Source organism: Cygnus atratus, chromosome 4, assembly GCF_013377495.2.
Source record: "Cygnus atratus isolate AKBS03 ecotype Queensland, Australia chromosome 4, CAtr_DNAZoo_HiC_assembly, whole genome shotgun sequence".
NCBI lineage: Eukaryota > Metazoa > Chordata > Aves > Anseriformes > Anatidae > Cygnus > Cygnus atratus.
In genome coordinates, this window is record NC_066365.1 from 33,161,330 (window position 1) to 33,175,296 (window position 13,967).

A 13,967-nucleotide genomic window follows, 5' to 3' on the forward strand; every position below is an offset into this window, starting at 1 on the left:
TCTGAAGGAGAATATGAGTGACCTTGCTCTCGCCATACAAATCTTGCTAGCTCCCAGATATGGAAGTTTGGGTTTCTAGTTTGAAGACTTTCACAAATTGCTGTTAACATCTGGGTGTTTAACAAGGAGAGGTGTTTTGTCATCGGGAGTAATTTCAGTAGTAATTTTGTAGGCCATTTAACAGATTTTGCATATTTTAAGTAAATTTAAGTTCAAGGTTAATGTATTGAAAATGGGCATTGTAAAGAGTGAGAGGTACTCCTGTAACCCTTTGTTGGCCCCTAGGTTCTTTGTTGTATTTTAGTTAAATGTGCAATGTGGACAGACTTCTGATGCTACTGCTAGATCAGGTGATGTCTTTTTCTAGCTGAGTCTTGAAATCCTCCCCAGGAGAGAAAGAGAGATTGAGCCTGGTGATCCAGCTAATTTTCAGCACGCTGATAGCCTGCTTGCCTGCCTCATACTAACTCGACTTCCAAATGATAATACTGTGGGAGTCAGTGCTAAAAGAACCAGTCAAAATCTAATTCTTTAGTTCAAACACCGGGTTCCTTTATCCAGTGGGACCACATTCATTCCTACAAGCATCCTGATACCTAGTTTTTGATTGCTGTCGTTCAAAAACTTTGTGTTATCCCCTGGCAATGTTTGCATTGCATTGTCAATGCAGCTGTTTACCCAGTGGAGTATTTCAGGCTTTCACCCTTTCTAGCCAGCGTTTCAGGCTGTAATGCAAATCTGAAGTTTGAGACTTCTAACCTTGCTGACACTTCATGTGAAAGGTGTACATGTGTGACAAAGTGAGGGTAAAAGCCTTCAGGACACCTCTGGGTTGTGTTTAGAAGAATGAGTAAATGTTGAGGGTGACGCTTGTTTTACTATTGAATTCTTATTCTTTATAATAAGCCTTCAGGATTTTTAAGGGTAAAGTGTGGCAAGTTACTCTTAGTCTAAGCATACTTTTAGGGTGTGGAAAAAAATGAAGATCTTATGTTTGTGTGCTCCCAGTAGGTCAGAGATTGATGTATGAACAAGTGTTTGTCCAGAAAGCTAGTTTCCTTCCCAGGCCCTGAGGATACAGTTTCACAATTGCCACGAGCTGAGCTAAGCCTGTGCTGCTCCAGAAGGAGCGATCGTTCCCTCCTTTGGGCTGTTATCAGTGCTCATGTGGTTAGTTGGATCAGAAGGCTCATCTCCAAGGAGAAAAACAGCTGCGTCTCCATTTTACAGATGAAATGGGTTCAGCAGAGGGAAGCACAGTCAGACAATAAATCAATGGTAGAGCTGGAAGCAGGGTCTTGATAACATGACTTTTGTTGTTGACATCTAAAAAGTAGGATCATGTGGCTCCTTTTTTTTTTTTTTTTTTTTTTTTCCTTCTGAGACCTGCATTTTGTGTTTGGTCACTTGGAGCTGGTGTAATCCCATTGGTTAAATGTGGATTTAAACTGGTGTAACTTCAGACTGGAATCTGCTTATGTGTCTGTCTTTTGTTTGTCGTGTTTTTCTGGTAAGCAGCACATGCTGTGCACGTCAGGGATGTGCCTCCCTGGAGAAGCATAAACTGGAGCAATTTTGTGCAGCAGATTTCTTTGATAGCTTCCTTGCCCCAGTAAATCATTATGTTTGATTTCTTCTTTGCAATGTTAATTTTCCCTGCTCGGTTTATACTCGTCTCTAAATGAGAAATAAAATATCACAGGTAAAGCAGACAAATTAATGGCAGATGGGTTAGGCTTAGTTGTTGGCAATTAGGGATCTTGTGGATGTCTACTCTATTGCTACAGATGTTCGTTTTAAAGCCACGAATTCTTCACTGTTTTGCTGGGGATTTTTGGCTATTCCTCTCACAGATAGCAGTAAAGAGTTGTTGTGAAGGGAGCATCCTAGCCAAAGTTCCAGATTCCTTAACCCTAAACAGAGAAGAGGGATTTGTTTTAATAAAAGAGCACTGTGTTCCTGGTTTCTGCAAAGGGAATTTTGAAGGACTGGCTGCTTTGGTGCCCTGAACAACCCCTTCCGTTGTGTGGGCTGCTCTCCAGTGCTAATGCTAATTCATAATGGAAAATAATGCTGAGAATGAGATGGTTGTTGAAGGAATAAAGAGAAAAGGGTTCACCCTCCTCCTTCATTCAGAGGATTTCAGTGCTGCTTTGGGAGTCCTGTGAACATCAGCAAGTTTTGCTGTTCCATCGCCTTTCTGAGGAGGTTCCAGTAGAAGGTACTGAGAACCATCCGGGCACAAGGCTGCTGTCCGTGTGAATTACGAGAATTGCCTGGAGTGTAAGCAATCATGGCACACCTTAGTTCTACAAGGGTAGTTTCAGGAAGCACACAATTACCCATTATTATTCTAATTATCATGCTTTCCTTTTAAAAGACATTTTGAGCAATTTCACTTTTTCCCTATAAGACAGCAATAATTCCTTTTAGAACAACCAGATGGTTTTCTCTTTAAACCCCGCAGAAAATATACAGGCTCTAGGGTGGATGGAAGCTATGGGGAGAACTGGAATTCTCTGTTTATAAGTAACATGTGAGGAGCCAAGTTAATCAGGCATGGTTTTAATTCTCCTTTATGATTATTCCTTCATTCCAAAGACGTTTAAATGACAAATAGCACATTAGATTCAGCTGGTGGATGGGAGAGAGGGCTGGAAGAGAATTCTTTCCAAAGGTATTTGTAATCGTCTCAAAAAAAACAGTAATTTTTCTAGAAGGAGGAGGAGCTGCTAGGGGAAGTCCATGGGATATGTGTCCGGGCAGAGGAGGCAGACTTGGCTGGTTGTAAACACCCAGCTCAGAAGAAGCAGTGGCTCAGGTTCTCCCCCAAAAAATCACATGTTGGTATTTTAAGAGTGCTGGAGCTGATGCATGAGCTTTGGTTCCTTTCCCTAAGGATCTGTGTAGATTTCTTGTTGGACTCAGGTCAGTATCTACATTTTCCTTCGCCTCTGGAATTTGAGTGGGAGAGTTCAGTTTGCGTTGTGTTGGTTTCCATGGCCTCTCTCTGATGTGCGCAAGAGGGAAGAGATGGTTACTTTTTCCATTTTTTCTCTTTTTATGTAGTGCTTACCCACTTTGTCATTTTATTTTAAGTTATTCTTTGATGTTTGCAGATCATTTCGGTACAGATAATTGGTTACTTTAAGTAGCATCTGATTTTGGCAGGTTGAACGTTGAAGCGATTGATTACGTACTCTTGAAAAGCATGATACAGTTGCATCCTGACTGTCTCACGGTAGAGAGATATTCCTAGTGAGGTCTGTCATATTGATAGCTTCTTCCATCTTATTGTATTTATTTGGTGCTTGATGTGCGTTTTGCACAACTGTGTATTAATCTCTGGTTCTGTCATTTTTGAGACAGATTGCTGATTTTGCTACAAAATTTCTCCTTTCAAAGGTATTTTGCTCAGTGCAGGTATTTCACGATTTGAATGTAGTCCTTGTTTTGAATGTAGTCCCTGTTTGTCCTAGTTTTGGCCAGATGCAACAAACCGCAGGCTCACCTGACCGAGTACTACCCCTTAGTAGGGCTACGAGGGCACCAGGGATGAGCTGCTTTTGTGCCTGTTCCCAACTGCCTCAGCTGTAGGAAGTGAACTAAGATTCAGCAGTGCAAAGAGACATTGCCTCTTCCCTTGGAGGCTACAACCAGTGTGGTCACAGGTAGGTCCCTTGCTAGAGAGGACTGAAATTAGATCCTACACCCCTAACTGTGGAAAGCATTTGTAAAGGTAAGGGCCTTATAAGTACGTATAGTCACGTCTTAATTTTGGCAGTTGTTGTAAGAGGTTTATCTTCTGTATACAGTGAACATGCCCAATCTTCTAAGGCATGAGGCAAAGACTGATTTTTAGTTAAAGAGAGGATCCAAATCTAATTATAATATTCCAACCACAAATAATGGTTACTTAGTTGAATCTCTCTGTTGATCCACAGTATAATACTTAGTTCCAGCAAAAGAAGTACATGAGTAATCTCATGTTACACTAAGCAATGTTTTTGTCTGTAATAAATGCTTGGTGGGAAGAAATAGCTTTGTTTTCTTTATTGCAGTCCTTCTATTCCATGTAACATGGACTTCTGCTTCCCCATCTCCTCACACACTGACGTTTAGTATCAGTACAGTACTGGCTCAAACAATTCTGATAGCATTTTGGGATTGGACCACATCAGGAGATTTCCCTCCTCTCCTGGGAATACAGCTTCTTATGGGCAACTGCTTTGAAAACCATCATGTTTTTTATTAGCTTCTTTCCACTGCCTCTTCTAAAACACTCGGCCCATGATTAGCTAAAAGCTAATCCTACTCCTAACAGGTGTAGGTTTGACATCTTGGAAGGAAGAGCACCATGTCCTGAGACAAGGACAGCGGTGACAGCCACAAGAGAGGCTTTCCAGCCACACTGTACTGCTGTGTGGGACAGAAGATCGTTTGCACTGCTGCCCCATCTGTCTTCTTTTTTCTGAGTCATAACAGGGAAATGTGTTCTGTTAAAAATGAACTCTGTGAACAGACTTCCAATGCTCTCTGTTAATAATAGCATTTTTTCTGTCTAGGACAGATCTGAAATGATGACTTAGGTTTCTATATTTCCTGTAATTACTGTTCCCATACTGTCCTTTTTTAATGATGTCTGTTAGAATTTGGATTGACAAGAACGCTCCTTAGTGCAGTAACTGCCTTGCTGCAGGTGCTAAACAGGTATTTTGCTTTGCATAATACAGATGTAGTTGAACGGCAATATAAAATACATTCATTAATGTTCTTGGACGAGATTAATTATAAATTGCCAAGATTGTTTTTACAGTAAAAAAAAAAAAAGGATTTTCAAATGTCATCAAAAAGTAAACATCACATTATTTATCTTTTAATTAGAGCAGCTGAAGTAACTGGAAGAAATGCCCAAGGTTTTAGACAGGCAACCTCCTTCCATCCCAAAAGACGTCTAAGGATCTGTAAAAATGGCCTTTGTGGAGCAGACAAAAGGTCCATCTATTCTTATATTCTTATTCTGTCTTGCTTATGTCCAAAGCAGAGGCGTAGGAAAAAGAAGATGAGGAAAAAACCAAGCATGTATTGGAAGGCATCCATGTATTCTGTCAGCATCCAGATTTACGTGACATGGGTCTCCTGAGAGAGTTGTTGCTTTGTATTTAATAGCCCTCAATGGTTTTTCTTTAATTTTTTTGAATGCATATAGGCTTTTAGCATTCACAGTGTTGTGCAGCGAGAAGTGCCATAGCTTAACCTTGTGTTGCACGCAGAGAAGTCTTTTTGGCTCTTTCGAACTTGGTTTCCTGCAACTTTTGTATAACGCTTTCCATGTTGTGCAGTGTAGGAGGCTGAGCTGTCATTCCCTGCAGAACCGTAGGATGTCTCAACTTGGAAGGGACCCACAAGGTCCATGGAGTGCAACTCCAATGGCTTTGCTACTTCTTGAGAAAATTATAATGCAGTTGTTCTGAGTTCGCCTAGGTTGTGTTAATCAATTAATCAAGTCTTAAGGAAAAGGTCACTGTTACTTCCGGAGGCCCAAAGGCGTGTTAAAAGGGGAGAAGGAGGTAAGGTTGTTGGCTGATGTGAAAAAGGTTAGGGACAATGTCCTGCCTTTGGAGTTAAGGGCATTGCTGAGAGTGGAGATTAGCAAAATTACCTGCTCTATTGTTTGGATCCAGAGCCTTTTAAGCTGTGCTGGAGATTTAAAAAAAAAAAAAAAAAGTTTATCTTCGTAATGATTTAGGGTGAAGGATCAGAGATTGAGTGGTTGTTAGGAGAGAAGGGTAACCCCACTGGTAGGTGGTTGTTTTGTCCTTTCAGTTGCCCAAACAAGCTGAATCTGCTACGTAGTACTTCTTTAATTTCCTCTGCCTAGTTGGCCGATGGCAGGCATATGGTGCATTGATCCAAGTGTGGGGATAAGCATGTGAAAGGCGATGTGTTAGGAGCATTTTGTGTTAGGGGGATTTTTACAGGCTAGGGAGGAGCACTGATGTCTGTGGCTCTGAAATGTCCTGGAAAGGTATTTCTTACAGATGTTGCTCCAGGAAGGTCCGGTTCAGTCTGTTTTACAAGGTGTTTGCTTGCGAGGCTAAATTTGGTTGAGTGGGGAAAGGTGATGATAGTGATTATGTCTTCCAAGCTGTAACCATCCATTAGAGGCTGCAGTATTTATTATTTTGAAATGTAATTTGAGGTCCCTGATGTTATAAGGTAGCCAGGGTATATGATTGAGGGTGGAGGAAGTTCATTTTGTCGTGCAGCACATTTTCACGGTGACCTGCTCAAAGATGAGAGCTGCTTTACTGGGGAAGCGTCCCCAGTGGATAAAGGCTTTCTCCCGGCTGGTGAGGTAGGTATTTTGAGTGCTCTTAAAGCAATGTCATTGCCCATCTATGGGGGTTTTGCAGTGTGTTTGGGATAGATACAGGTTTTGTAGGTGTAGGTGTGATTTTAAGCGTTGATGGCTGATGCCTCTGTTTCACTTGGAAAAGAATTTGAGTATCTAAAAACTTGGAAGTTTTTCCCAGCTTGGGCAAAGAAAGATACTAGCTTTACCAGTATGCTATACCTTACCTACATCCTTGTACACTCAGAATAACAAGGCTGCTATTACTTAAAATAATCTGTAAAGTGTCTTTTGAGAATGGCTGACCGTAATCTCAGAGTTGCTGAATCTTTGCAAGTGAATACAAAACAGTGCAGTTTAAGATCGTATTTAAACTTAAGAGATAAGCATTGTAGACCTGCAGACATATGAGTGTATGGTTTGCTGTTAAACAGTGCAAATTTCTGAGGGGTGATTGTCTGCATTTTTAACCAAAATCTCTGCCAATATTTGTGGTTTTGAATAAAAGGAAGCATTTCAGTGTTTTCGGAGGCAGGGCAGGGGAAGAATGTATACGCAAACATGCTGTTTCTCTGACTGAGCTGCATGCGGGGCACTTTCTGGAAAGACAGGTTGAGTGAAGGGTGTGGTTATGAGATGTTAATTTACAATTTCTGTGCACTGTGCTTTCTGTAAGGGCCACTGTTGCAAGTTCACGGACCTAATGTCTTGTAGGGTGTAACTGGGTGAGTCAACAGTCCATTGGAACAAGATGTGATCGTGCATGAACATAGTTTTAACTTTAGTGATGGTTTAACATGGGAGGGTTGAAAATGAGTTTCTACTGATCGTAAATGATTATTTTATGTAAATATTTAATCATTTATTTATTTTATGTATTTAATAAGTGACCACTTTAAAGCCAGTACAACTCTGTATATGGATGACCTTGTAAAATTCTTACACAAATTTTTGGCTGCTGCTTCACGTTTACAGTGTAGAAGGGTTTATGCTTTTGTTGGGTTTCTTTTTGGTCATGAGTTAGTAGACTTCAGTCTATTCTATGCATATGTATTGATAAATCTGTTTTATAGGTCATCCCTCCACAACAAATGTCTTTGCTCTCAACATATGCCTGCAATGAAAATAATGAGAAAATTCCTTTTGTTTCCTCACTCAGTTAAAGCTTAAACTCCAGCACATTTCATGCTGCTTATTTGGCTCAGACGGATTACAAAGAAGTAGAATTAGGCGAAAGGAGCGTGACAGTCCTACATGTCAGAGGGCTCAGCATTGGCCGACACACTTAGAAATTCTCAGAGGTGCTCAGCTGATTTTTTGGAACTGAGGTCATGCCGGCATTGAACGCTTCTCCATAATCCCACTTCTGTGGCTGCGGTTGAACTTTATGTTTTGGATGCTTCTCAAACAGCTGGCTTTTATATTACAGAACTGGAATTGTGTGCTGTTAATCTCTGACTAGGCAGAATACAGATAGTATCTTAACTGCTGAGTGTAAAAGCTATTTGCTAGTGTCTCTTGGAAGTGACACTCAATTATCAATCTGCTGGAGGCCTTAAGATGCCTCGAGATTCCCCTGGAACTCCTTCCTCACGTGTATGCCAGTTTCTTCCTTGAAGGATGCACAATAATTGAAACACATGGACCTGTATTTTCCCAACTATGTTTGCACAGGAAACAGATCTAGGCAAAATAAGAAACATCTATGCCTTGCTCCCTCAGTTTGATTACAGCTCTGGAGTCTTTGAAGTCCGAAGGCCTTCAAGTACCTGAGCATTCTCCTCTGGATTCCTCACTTCCAGCTCATGCCTCCTCTGAGTCCTGCTCACTCCTGCAGGCAGCACCCTTAGTTCCTGCTCGTTCTCCTCTGAAGCCATGCTCTGGTGTGTTCCTGCTCCTAAGCTTCACGGCCCTTGTGTTTTCAGCAGGCCAGCAGAAATGACTACTTTGGTTGATTCCTCACCCCCAGTCTCTTATTTTTCTCTTTGTTGATCTGGAGGTAGCTGGGTTTAGTAGGGACTGAAGATACTCGCTTTCTTTCATATACACTGAAGATATTACTTCGTTGTAAAGCAGAATGTTACCTGTTTTGTTAGTATATCATTATTAATACTTCTAATCTGAGGACATTCACATACCACTTTTCCCATTTTACAAAACTTTAAACTTAAAGATAACCTTGCCACTATAATTACATTCTCTATGAAGTACACAGACTATTGAAGAAAGTCTAATATCCATACTTTATAATAGTTAAAGACCTGTAAAGATACCTTGAATCCTGTGGATCTGGATCAACGGGTTTCCCCATGCCTTTGTCCTGCTCATCCTTCATTATTAAAACAGGTTTTATTCATCTGTGAGGTCAATTACGAAGGTTTTGGAGCTCACTCAGCCACCAGCTTGTGTTCTGATGCACAGAGATGTATAAGGCAAGCAGGATGACCTGTCAGTGGCCGCTGAGGGCTTTGATTTGCTGACTGAAATGCCACTGCAAATAGTTGAATCAAAGAGCCATTCTTGAGAAACAAGCTTCATTTCATAGTATTTAACAGCAGAAGTAGGGCACTGTCATCTCATGCCATTTGCAAATGCAATAACTTTGTGGACTTTAATGGTAAAGAATTTACCTCTGAAAAAGCTGCAGTTTACAGCTAAGTCTTTTTGTCTGATAGAGGCTTCTTGCCTACACTTTTCATCCTTATTCTTTTCCCTAAACATAGTGCTGGCTGAGCCCAAATATCCTACCTGTATCACTAAGGCAACTCAATGATACTTGCATTTACATTCACTGTGCTGCATTACAATGACATTTTACACTTAAAATTGTGTGTGTTTTCAACTCCTAGAAATATTTACTACCAAGATTAAATTGTCATTAAAGTATTTGCAATATAATTTCTCAATTTCCATCAAGACATATTTGCAGGGGTGTCACAGAAGTGAGTACAAATTGTTGATCAATAGGTTAGATTGTAGATTCTTGGCTGTTACAGAGGAGCCAAACTCTTCAATAAGCAGGACCCTCCGTTCTTGTCATACACATTTTGATGGGAGATGAAATCCGTAAATAGACAATGAAGACTGAGAATAACTTGAATAATGCTCTGACAATTTGTCTTTCTGGAATGGGCAAGTGCATGCAGTCCTCTTTGAGGCAAGGTGCAGTGCAGCTCAGGTAGTCTGAAAGAAAATGCAAAGTGAAAAGGGGAATTCTGTCTAGCGTGTCTGTAGCTCTGGATCAGGAAAGTGTTAATTCGGGATACACATGAACTGAGTGATTCAGATTCACACTAAAATTTGGGGTGTTTTAGCTTCGAGATCTAAGCTGGACATCGTTAAGTGTGGAAGCTGTTGCATGTTGATGACTGCAGTTTGCTGCAAGGATCAGTGGGTGAAATGTTATCATTTGCTGCTTTGATCTGCTTTTACTTCCTTCCAGTGTCCTGCCATAAAATTGAAGGTTCAGTGGCTGAAATACCATCTCCAAGTACGACAGTGACAAGCACATGAATATGGAATAAGTGGCTGAAGCAATAGCTAGAAAGCCATTTCTGAAACCATCTCCCTACGCTGATCAATGCGAGCTGTTCTAATTAGCTGAGCAGCTGGGTTTTAGCTGCTTCTTAACTACGTCCCCGCTTATCCAGGCAGTGGGAAGTCACAGTTGCTCTATTCATTTAGTGATGCAGAAGCAGACATCTTCAGCATAGTGATGAGGATTGAATTGTAACTGGGCTTAATTACTGCTTCAGGATTGCTTGCTTTTGGGGCCAGGCCCAACAGAGGTGAAGTGGTACCAGAGTGAGTCTGATTTCCTAGATCTGTAGTATTGAGCACTTGATTTCTTAGGTGACTGGATCTTTATTAGTTCCCGCAGGGCCATGGGGTGCAATACCCCATTACCTAGCAGGGAAGGTGAGGGTGCTGTCTTCATGTTCCAGAGCGGCCACGATGGTGCCAGGCCACTGCCAGCTGCTTTCTGCTGGTGCTTGTCTGATCTCCCAGTGAGCCAGTCTGGGCAACCAGCACGAGCAGAAAACCAAACCACAACAGTGAATCAGCTGATGCTGAAGGGCGAGAAGAACAGCTGACCCGAGGCAGAGCCAGTGTTTGGTGATTTGCTATCTGATCAGCCGCATGTTGGAAGTGAGTCACAGGCTAAAGGTCAGGTTTTGTGCATGGAGGCTGAGCTGCTTCCCACAAGGACAGCCGCTGGCCTCCCTGGCTGCCCCTTCTCACCACCTCTTGCATCACCCTGGTGCTCATGGGGAGCTACAGCCAGCTGGAGCAGTCAGCCTGTCTGCCTGAAAACTAAGTGGGGTGTTTGTTATTGGCAAAATCACATGGCTGATCCAGCAGACGTGGCCATGTCAGCACCAGCACAGGAGGGCTGGTGGAAATGGAGAGCCTGTACTGGCCGTGCATTCTCTGTTTGTCTTATACCAAGGGAGAAACTGCATCTCGGGTCTGTGTGTCACGTAAACTAACAGCTCTGTCCTTGGCCTGCCATCTGCGTGGTGGTAAACTCAATCTTTTGCACCAGCCTTAATTTTACTGTAGAAATACTAACGTCTTTCTGGAACTCAGTCTGCGGTGAAATCATTATATTTTGAATATTTTGTTTGGAATAATGTTTTCTAAATAATGTTAACAGTTTCCTAATAAGCTTTAAAAAGATTACATTGTGGTACGTTGGCTGTTAGGAAGGTAGCATGATTTCTAGTGGAACTGAGAGGAATAGATCGTGCCTTTCATTATTCTAGTGTTTTACCTCACAGTGATTTCAACATCAGCTATTGAAAAATTTTTGGCTGGCATTCCAAGAAGTCACAAGATATTAAAAATAGCAATGTTTTAACTTTTTAAAGTGCCTGTGTAAAGAGTCAATAATTATCACAACTGAAAATGTGTTAAATGCCTTTTACGCAGGTGTGTGAACCAAAGGACAGATGTCTTGAGAAAAATCCTATATAATGTGATGTGAAGGATAAATCTTTGGAGCAGATGCTTCACTATATTTTTCTAGAACAAGTGATTGTCCTTTTTCATTTTTTTCTCACCAGAAAAATCTCTAGAGCGATGTATGAAATAGTTCAGTTAGGTTTCATTTTCATTCATTTCAGATGTATGAAATAGATCAGTTTTCCTGTAGAATACTCATCGTTATGTCAGCTCTGATAAAGAAACCAAAGGTCTCCCTTCTGCTAGAGGGAGGTTCCTGTGGGAGCAGGCGCTGTGGAGGGTTGCACGATTCCTGCAGAGCACCCCATGCGTGCCACAGAATAGGAGGGTGGGTGGTCAGAGGTGGATAAAGGAGGGGTGCTGAGACAGGACCATAGCTTGGGATGTCTTCTGTATCCCAAGCAGTACTGCAGCCCATAGGGCAGAAGTCTGTAGGTAGCCTGGGGAACCCCCCCTACATTGGTGCGGGTGTGCTTACAGGCAGGAGGGAGGAATCACAAGCCAGCACTGCCTGTGGCCTCCAGCAGCAGGCAAAGCCCAGCACGAGTCTGTCAGTGCTCAGGAGCAGAGCCGGCAGACGTGTCCCTGAGGTGGCCTCAGCTGCGCTGGAGCCACTGCTGCTCCTGAAACAGCTGAAAGATCCCTGGGCAAAATACAGACCCTCCCAGCAGGCATAATTGCTTCTGCTGGTTCAGAGACACCTCTGTGGTTCGAACCCCGTGCTGCTTCCATCTGCTGCCCGGGGGCTGCTGCCTTGGTTCAGGAGTCACCCCGCAGGAGCAGGCCTTCAGGTAGAGCTGCAACTGGTGACAACTTTCTTTCCCTGATGAGCGGGCTTAAAATATGCTTTAGAAGCATTTTCCCTAAGTGTTTATATTTGGGAAATCTGTCCTTGAAACCTAGAATAAAGCCCGCAGGAGGAGTGAGGAGGTGTTTAACATCTTCAAACGAATCATTCCAGGTTCTTTATCTTTCAGAAAGGGTGACCCGTGGGACACTTTTCATATCACTGCTGACTTGAAGTACCCGACTGCTTTCAGCTAGCAAGTTCAGCAGCTTTAAAGGTCCCCTCTGAACCTATAAAGCCAGTTTGTTTGGATGCCCAGAGTTGGGCTAGTTCCCCCTTCTGAAGGGCTGGCTTGGGAAGCACAGCAGAGCTGCTGCTTCAGTTGGAAATGGAACAAAGTTTGTGCTTTAAGTTAACAGTGAGTGAGGTCCAGGCTAAATCAGATGTCAAAAGAATTGCTCCACTTGTCCTTTGCTGCCTGGTAAACAGAATGGGGGCAGCGCGAGTGGTTTGCATCTGTACTCACTCCATATTAGGTGTGGCTGGGGGGGTGTTTGAGCTAATGTTTATCAGGCTTTTATGCAATGAAAGTGCCTGCTTCCTGCTGTCTGTTCTGTTTTCTTCCAGCAATTTGAGTTTGGAGTTGTCTGTGCACGCTGCAGGGCAGTGCAGGAGCTGCTGTCCCCCTGTGGGCTGGCTGTTGCCATGCCATCCCCTCCATCGGTCTGGCATAACTGTCGGGAGAGTTGTGCTGGGACCAGGATCACAGATCCCATGCAGATTAAACTTCTTACTGCTTCTTTTTGTCCTTGACACAAGCATTTGTGGTTTGGTTTTGTATGTGTGTGTGCGCACTTTGGTTTACTGCTCTGCTTTACAGACAGGAGGAGGAGGTGGGAAAGAGGCAGGGACTCCATTCAGCAGACTCACTGCTGCAGCTCCTACCACATCAAATAGGAGAACTAGATTTGATTTGGTTATGCTAATTTTTCTGGATTCCTTGAGAGAAAATGTGGTCATTAACTGCGGGGCAGAGGAGGGCAGTAGCAACCTTATCACTCCTTATTTTGCAAGATGGGATGGGAGACCAGGAATTGTTGCCTGCGTAACAGGGTGGGGTTAGCTCAGCATGAGGTATGGGCAAAATCACAGGCTGCCCTAAGAACAACATCTTACTTAAATTACTGGGGATTTGTATGTAACAAAGTTACGGTATTTGCAGTCCCCTTACAGGGTTTCATGGGAAAGACAATAAAAAAGAAGAAGAAATTATAAATTAAGTCCCATTTCTTGGCTTTTAAAGGGCTTAAATAATTGTAAGTTAAATGTGATTCAAACTCTCCTGGGGATAGCAAATGTAGTGCTTTGCTAGAAGGGAGGAAGGGTGTTGATGGTGACCTGTTAATGGAAAGTGGGAAAGAAAAACTATCTGGTAACAGTTTGCTTTGCCTGTGAGTTCATAAATTTTCAAACAGAACCATATTATCTTGGGTTCTGAATTATACAGATTGTTGCATGCTTGAACTGCCTTGCTGATGATGTATTTGTACTTCTGCTTCACCAGGTTGGTTTCATGAAAGGTCTTTGCACTTTGATTTTAAGATCTTTTCTATACTCTTCTGGTCAGTATAATGCACAGAAAACTTGAACTTATGCATATATGATGACTCCTATGAGTTCTAGCCAAAGATACGTGCTCACATCTAAAAGTGCTCATCAAATTCTGAGGCAAATTGGAACAGTTGAAAGTGCTCTTGCCAGATGAAGAAAGAACTTAACCTGCTCCATTTGGGTCTTACTGATACTTGAGTATGTACAACTTATAGATTTCCTCATTTCCTGCAGTAGAATTTAACAAAC

General features: G+C 42.3%; 1 protein-coding gene across 1 annotated transcript in view; it reads left to right on the forward strand.

The window, feature by feature from the left end:
- Positions 1-13,967, forward strand: part of SH3D19 (SH3 domain containing 19) — an 81,164-nt gene that overhangs the window by 22,924 nt on the left and 44,273 nt on the right. The gene's annotated exons all lie outside the window — the stretch shown is intronic.